General features: G+C 42.9%; 1 long non-coding RNA gene across 1 annotated transcript; it reads left to right on the top strand.

Moving 5' to 3' along the window:
* The first annotated feature begins 4,379 nt into the window (after window positions 1–4,379).
* On the top strand, window positions 4,380–6,190 carry LOC106021217. The gene is made up of 3 exons (XR_005874250.1): window positions 4,380–4,557; window positions 5,065–5,664; window positions 5,956–6,190. It is a non-coding gene; the product is annotated as an uncharacterized LOC106021217 (long non-coding RNA).
* The last annotated feature ends 1,326 nt before the right edge of the window (window positions 6,191–7,516 follow it).

The raw sequence follows: 7,516 nt of genomic DNA, 5'->3' as shown, positions 1-7,516 counted from the left end.
CATGTATGTTTGCATACCACACACATGCAGTGCCCACAGAGGTCAGAAGAGTGGAGTTATTAGCTGCTCTGCGAGTACTGGGGTTTAAACCGAGATCTTCTAGAAGAGCAGCCAGGGGTGTTAACCACAGAGCCATCTCTCCACTCCCTTTGCTAGAGACTTTTAACTCCTGGAGTCCCTGATAAATCTAAGCAATAAATGCCAGCATTATGTGGGGCTCCAGAAATTCTTACAGGTAAGAAATGTCATCACACAGAGGAAAAACCTGTGAATTGTGAAATCTTAAAAATATTAGTGATGTGATAGAACAAGGCTGTGGTGTTAACAAGTGATCAACAGGGACCTTGGGGGGAGAGGGACGTTGACAAAGTTTCACTATGTCAACCAGGCTGGCTTCAAACTTAACATCTTCTTGTTTTTGCTTTCCAACTTTTAGGATTATTTCCTATACATACATATATATCTACATTTGTACTTATTATATATCATATATACATACATATAGCTAGGACATTTTCCAGCAATTCAGATGGATTTCTGTTGTTTTTAATAGTCTCTTGCTGAACCTCTTTTTAGTTAAACTTACTACTTACATAAAAGTTGCTAAGGGTATAATACATAGAGTCTGCACTAGGTATGGAACAAGTAGAGGAAATGAGGAGGCTAACATGAAAAAGAAACCAGACCTTCCTTCAATAAATATGGAAACCAGCAGTTGAGAAATGGTATTAAATCCTGAAACAAAGCAGAAAGTTCATACAAAAGTGATGGGGGAAGTCCTTATGTGTATATGTCACTCTTATTGGTTAATGAATAAAACACTGTTGACCAATAGGGAAGTGAGATAGGGGGGCCTAAGAGAGAAGGAGGATTCTGGGAAATGTAGTCAAGAGTGGGGAGTCGCCATGTGATCCCGGAAAGAGAGGACGCATGAGGATGCATCCTCAGTAAAATAAGACCTTATAAAAATATATATTAGTAATTATGGGTTAATAATTAAGCCAGAACTAGCCCTTAAGAAGCCATAGGAAAAAATAAATAAATGGCCAGCAGCTTCATAATTAATATAGTGCCTCGTGTTATTTGGGGGCTGAGACAGCAGCAGGACCCAGGCAGCTGGTGGGAAGAGTACAAGGTACACAAAAGAGATGGTTAAAGCAAAGCAAAAGATTAAACCCAAGGGAGCCAAAAAGAACTTGCAGAGGAAATGGCATGTAAGCAGCCTAAAGAAATGCCTGTGATGGAGAAAGAAGAAAGAACACTCCAGACAGCAAAGTTCCCCTGGGAGGGGGGGGGTCTCGAACATGAGATGAAATAGTTCATAACATCCTATGGGCAAGAGGGACCTGGTGAACAACCTGGAGCGGTCCAATGTGCACTCTACTGTACATACTGTGTGTTAGTCTTCTAACGAAGGAAATCTTGTTGGAAAGGTTGGGATCACTGCCCAGCTCTCTCATTTCAGAGATTCAATCAAAATCTTAGACAATGTGGATGAGCCAGTGAGAGGCAGCATTACAGACTTCTAACTCAGCACATCCCAAAGGTTATTTCTCTCACTTAAAGCAAAATTTTGAATTCAAGTGAAAGAGAAGTCAATGGCCTGCCTTTTGGACTGCACTACCTGCCTCCAGTTTCTCCTCTGGTTATCTACTCCTGAAGCAACAATATGTAGGAAAACAGCACAAGACGATGAAGGACGAGAGGAAGCTGAAGGGCACTGCTCATGGACAAAGAATCCATGTTCTTGGTGTGAAGCCGGCTCACCAGAACTGAGCCCACTATACCAGCTCCACTGACACCAGCCCAGCGGCAGAGCTGAGTGATGTCTGCAAAGAGATCCTGTGTCTAGCTGATGTCTACTAAAAATAGCAACAGGACTGCTCAACAGAACCATGAGCCATCGCCTCCTGAAACAGCTGGATCCTGTGACAGGTGAAGTCAAACAGGGCATTCCTCTGAGCTTAAACAGTAAGTAATCTGTTGTCTCTGTCTCTGTCTCTGTCTATCTCTGCCTCCCTTTCTCTGTTTCCCTCTCTATCTCTTTCTCGCTGTATCTGTCTCTCTGTCTCTGTGTGTAGGTGTCTCCCTCTCTCTTCCTCTTTCCCTCACTCATCCTTTCCCTCTCTCTATCCCTCTCTCCTTCTCCCTCTCCCTCTCTGCTATGCTGAGCCTCGAACCCAAGCCCCCACTCATGCTCAACAAGCTCTTTACTATGAGCTACAACCCAGGTCCCCTCTGCATCACCTCCATGCTGCACTTCTCCTGCACTGTCCCCTACATTTTCTTGGTCTTTCTGCAATGCCTAAATTCATTAATCCTACAGCAATGGAAAATTCCTCAAGAGCCTTTGACTTGTAAAGGACATGCAGGAAGCCAAGAATCCTGAATTCGCCTTCCTAGCTACCTCCATTACAACACATGAGACTCCCCAGACAGAGATAGAAAACCACTCTGGTAGCAGGGGGATGGATGTGTCTAGGGTTTACTAACTATCAGCACTACATGATTCTTTAAAGTTCAGAAATAACAGCTCAATGCTAACTACATGAAAATAAAGGAAAGAAGTCAGTCTGATGACCTCCTCAGAGTACAGAAATGTGACTTCAGGCATAGAGTCACTGAGTGACCCAGGATGGTTTGGGAGGAATGCTGTACTGGCCTGTAGGGAACGAAGCAAGCCAGTGGGGGCTGGGAAGCATTCAGATTCACAAGCTCGCACTCAACTAAAAGGAGCTTCCCATATTCCCCTCTAAACCACAACTTGTTTTGTAGCTTGGTTTTCTTACATCTCTCTAAACATATTGTGGGCAGATCGTCCAATATGCAGGAATGCATCACTTCATAACAGAGATAAAAGACATGACATGGGATACTACTTTAGAGAAAACTAGTTTTTTTTAGCAAATAGAAGCACAGGAAAACTAATGATGAAAGTAAATATGTGATCCAAAATCAAGTACCCCGTACTGCACAGTAATTACCTGTATTACATCCATATTGTCTGCCAGCACAGCGTCACCACGGATGCTTGAGCGATGTGTTACACTAAGATATCATTTGCTGACAAGACTTTCTAAGTTCACTACAATCTTATGGAATGCACTCCAAAATGCAGCCAAATCATTGACCAATTTTGTGGCATGTTACCAAGGTTACAGCTATTGCAGGTTAAGAGTGCCCTCTTTGAGGGTAGTTAGTTTCCTAATGGGACGCTCTTGGAGAATAGCAAATTTTCATTTGCAAGTGGTTATCAATTGGAGATAGCTTCTGAGTGAGGGCCATGTGTCCACTTCTCTTTCAGCTCTAGGGTAGCATCTGCTGCAGATCCATGCAGGCTCTGTGCGTGCTGCCTCAGGCTCTGTGACTGTAGGGAAAAGGGACCAGTCAAAGAAACACACCCTGAGCAGAGCCAAAGAAACACACTTTGGCCCTGCAACCAGAACCAAAGAAATGTACCCTGACCCTGAAACCAGTGCCAAAGGAACATACTTTGTCCCTGGAATATGAGTCAGTGAAAGAAATGCACCCTGGCCCTAAAATTGGAGCCAAAAGGCTAAAAAGGACCAGAGAAAGAAACACACTTTGGCCCTGAAACCAGAGCAAAATCTGACCTTAATCCTGTGCAGAAAACTAACCAATCCTCAAGCAGAGCTCTAGCCAATCTAAGCTCAGCACTAAAATCAGACCAATCCCTACCCTGGAAAAACTTCCCCGCCCCCAAGAATCCCTATATAAACCCTGTGTATGTTCATCTTTGGCTGGCCAGCTGCTTCCTTCCAATAAACTCCTTCGGATGTGGTGGCGACAAAGCAGAGGCGACCCTGGGCAGAGCGAGCAGCGCTGTAACACTTACCGGGGAAACCTTCCCTTGGCAGAGCAGAGTTGTTACACTCTGCTCCCTGCTCCCTGCTCTCTGCTCACCAGGAGCAGAGCTGAACTGCAGCAACTTAGCCTGCTGAGAAACCTCCTGCCGAGCAAAACTGCTACATGAGGCTAACATCCCCCTGTCCTGCCGGAGTGGAGCTGATACACCAGAGAAGCCTTTCTCTGAGGCAAGGCTGTAAGCAGCTAAGATTACTGCAACCTGTGGTGGTCCTTGGCTCCCGAGCTCCAGGATACCTTTCCATCTGAGCTGTGTAACACTCAGTATCCTTGGCTCCCTAGCTCCAGGATACCTTTCTACCCGAGCTGTGTAACAGTCAGTATTCTGTGGTTCCAGAGCTCCAGTATACCTGACCCACTCCTGTTCCATCCTGATCCGCCCAAAATGCCTACAGTGACTTCCTATGTGCATTGTTCCTGTTAGAAAGCCTTGTTGGAGTCCTCCATCCCCTCTGGCTCTTACACTCTTGCTACCTCTTCTTCCACAGAGTTCCCTGAGACCCGAGGGGAAGGATTTGATGGAGACATCCTGTTTAGGGCTGAGTGTTCCAACATCTCTCACTCTCTGCATTTTGTCTGGCTGTCGGGCTCTGTATTGGTTCCCATCTGCTGCAGGAGGAAACTTCTCTGATGATGGCTGAGTAAGGAACTGACCTATGGGCATAACAGAATGTAAGTGGGAGTCATTTTACTGCTGCATTCCTTTAGTATAGCAGTGGTATTTGGTTTTCCCCTAGATCCTTAGGCTATCTAGTCTTGGGTTCTTGGTCACCCAAGTAGTCTCACGTATGGGTTCCATCTCATGTAGTGGACCTTAAGTCAGATCAATGATTGGTAGCTGGTTATTCCCGTGAACTTAGAGCCACCACTTCACTGGTGTATCTTGCAGACAGGACACCACTGTAGATGGAAGGGTTTGTACCTGAATTGGGGTTTACCTTTCTCCTTTGGTGGTATGCAGAGTACCTTCTGGTACCAAGAACACTAGCCAGGATGAAGGCTCTCCTCTTAAGGGTAGGCCACATGGCCACCAGTGGATGGCCAGCAGAAAATGAACTCAACCCTTGGAGATTCCTTGTCTCAAAAAGTTGTGTCAGGCTTTTTCCTTTTGTTAATTTATCTTTTTCATAATTTTTACTTTTACTTTTTGTTCATTTTTTCTCTCTTTTTATCCTACAGTTCCTTCACATGTATATTACGGCTCCCAGCTTTGTGTTTCCATGGGATTCCTGAGTGTGTATATGAGTGGGTCTCTGAGTCTGTATCTGTTTCTTGCACATTTTCTCAAGCTCTTTTCCTTCTGTTTGTTTTGTCCTATTCCTGTGTTTTTGTTTTCGTTTTATCTCATTATATCTTACTTTATTTTATTGTTATCTCTTAGAAACCTATTTGCTTTCTAATGATTAAATGGAGGGGAAGAGAAGAGGAACTTGGAAGAGTAGAGGGAGGGAAAATTGTAACCAGGATATATTATTGATATATATATATATATGAATGTCCTTTTAGTCCTGCTTGTAGAAAATTCCTTATTTATTCTTGAAACATAGGTAAGAATCCACAACAAGTCTTTTCCTGGTGTTCTCCTATCAGAATTTTATTTATTCTATTTTATCTAAGAAAAAGTGAGTAGTTCCTTGGGCTTATACAACATACAGCATCCATTTGCTTGTTCAGGAAACAGGTGTCATCTACTGTTTCAGTCACCAGGGACCAAGCAATGAAATGAAGCCTTTCTGTCTTCAAGCCTAAGCAGAGAAGAGGAAAGCAGAAGGAATTCAGGTAACTCAGACATGCGTCATCAAGCAGTGATAAGTTCTACGTAGAAAACCAAATAAAAGAGAGGATGAAGAACGTACGCTGATGTTTCTTGACTTAGGGCCATGTCAGCTTCTCCTAAGGGATGAATTGAGCTATAATCCAGCCCTGCAAACCTGCTCACTTTTTCCAGGGCAGGAGTCTAACTTCTCTGTGGGACAATCTTACTATATCTGACGTTTGGGAAGGGAAGTGATTTTTTTCATTGGATGCAAAGGCATATATGCTCTGTGACATTGGATTCTTCTACAATAGGGTTTGTAGCATGAAGAGAAGGATTTGTGGCCAATACATGACCAATGAAATCATGAAGGGAACTGGATCTACCGGAGATGCCGAGCAAGTGCTCCTTCAGGATCATGGTCACCTCGCTCAGAAATATGAAAAGCCGGAAGTTGCACTTAAACAATTTTGCCTAAACAAAGACACAATCTGAACTGTTTTTGAAGAAGGCATAGCAAGAATAATAAATGTAGACTTCTAACAGCAATTTTTGTTTTGTTTTTCAAGTAGATTATAAAAATGTGGGGATTGGTTGCTGAAGAACATGATGAAGATACTTGCCCCTGTGTGGGTGAATTACTTTTCTTACATAGTCTATTTGTGGGAGAAAACATTGGTTTGCTCACAACTTCAAGTTCAGCCTATGGTCCTTAACTACAGATCCTGGCTGGGCCCAGTATCATAGAGGCAGAGACATGGAAAGGAGGATGCTGCTCATCTCGTGATGAGGAGGAAGCACAGGACAATGCAGGGATGTGCCAGAACAAGATACAACCTCAAAGACACTTCCCAAGTGCATCTTCTAGCTAAGCCCATCTCCTAAAGTCTCCACCCCCAGCTCCACACACACACACACACACACACACACACACACACCTGCTCACACCCACTCACCCACTCCCATCCCACCAGCTGGGGACTGAGCTGGGAACACATCAACCTGAGGGGAGCACTGCACATTCAACCCTAACACCACAGGCATGGCACTTGACATAAAACAGAGCAAAAACAAAAGGAGATACATTTTTTCCTTCCCTGCAGCTGTGAGAACTGAAGAGACTAACAATGAGGGTGTTGACTATCTTTCTGTGAATGTTTAATGTTTCTTGGAAATCACGGAACCTAAAGTGATTTAGTGTGTGACTTTCATGGACAGAGCTGTTTTCCAGACTCTCATCTCTAAAGGGCACTAAATCAAGAGATGACCCACCTGGTTACAAAATGTCTGAGTGGCAAATACTCTCTGAAAGACACCCTTGAGTTACTTGCTCATGCGTGGAAAAGTGTGTGAAGCTGGTAAGTGCAGTGTACTAAGAATCCTTAGGGAAACTTCTTTAATGAATAGAGATAATTTATAAGTAGTAAATATTACCATATTACAAACTTAAAGATGCATTTCTCTTAAAGTCATCATTACTCCATCCTGCCTTTCCTTACTAATATCTTAAATTACCTAACAGTTTAAACAACTATAATTCCTGATTCAAAGAGCTTGTTGCAATATCACTAACATTTTGAATATCTTTTTCCTGGTCATGAAAGATATACAAAGAAAACAAAACTCATACTAGAAAGAAAGATTTAGAAATTGGAGAGGGAAAGGGGAAATGATATATTTCAACTTTTAATGAAAAAAAATGTCAAAATTATGCAAGCTAATTGACTTCACTTGACAAGTGATCAAATGAAGAACTTCCCCACCCATTAAATCAGATCAAAGAAAGAACCTGATTAACATATAACTATCTTAAATTACCCTTTACTATGAAAAAACAGTCATAATGTCATTTTCACTCCTGTTTTTTTCCCCAGA

Source organism: Mesocricetus auratus, unplaced genomic scaffold, assembly GCF_017639785.1.
Source record: "Mesocricetus auratus isolate SY011 unplaced genomic scaffold, BCM_Maur_2.0 Super-Scaffold_100676, whole genome shotgun sequence".
In the NCBI taxonomy this organism is placed as follows: Eukaryota; Metazoa; Chordata; class Mammalia; order Rodentia; family Cricetidae; genus Mesocricetus; species Mesocricetus auratus.
The sequence above is the reverse complement of the archived record's forward strand: the minus strand, read 5'-3'. Positions and strand labels throughout refer to the sequence as shown.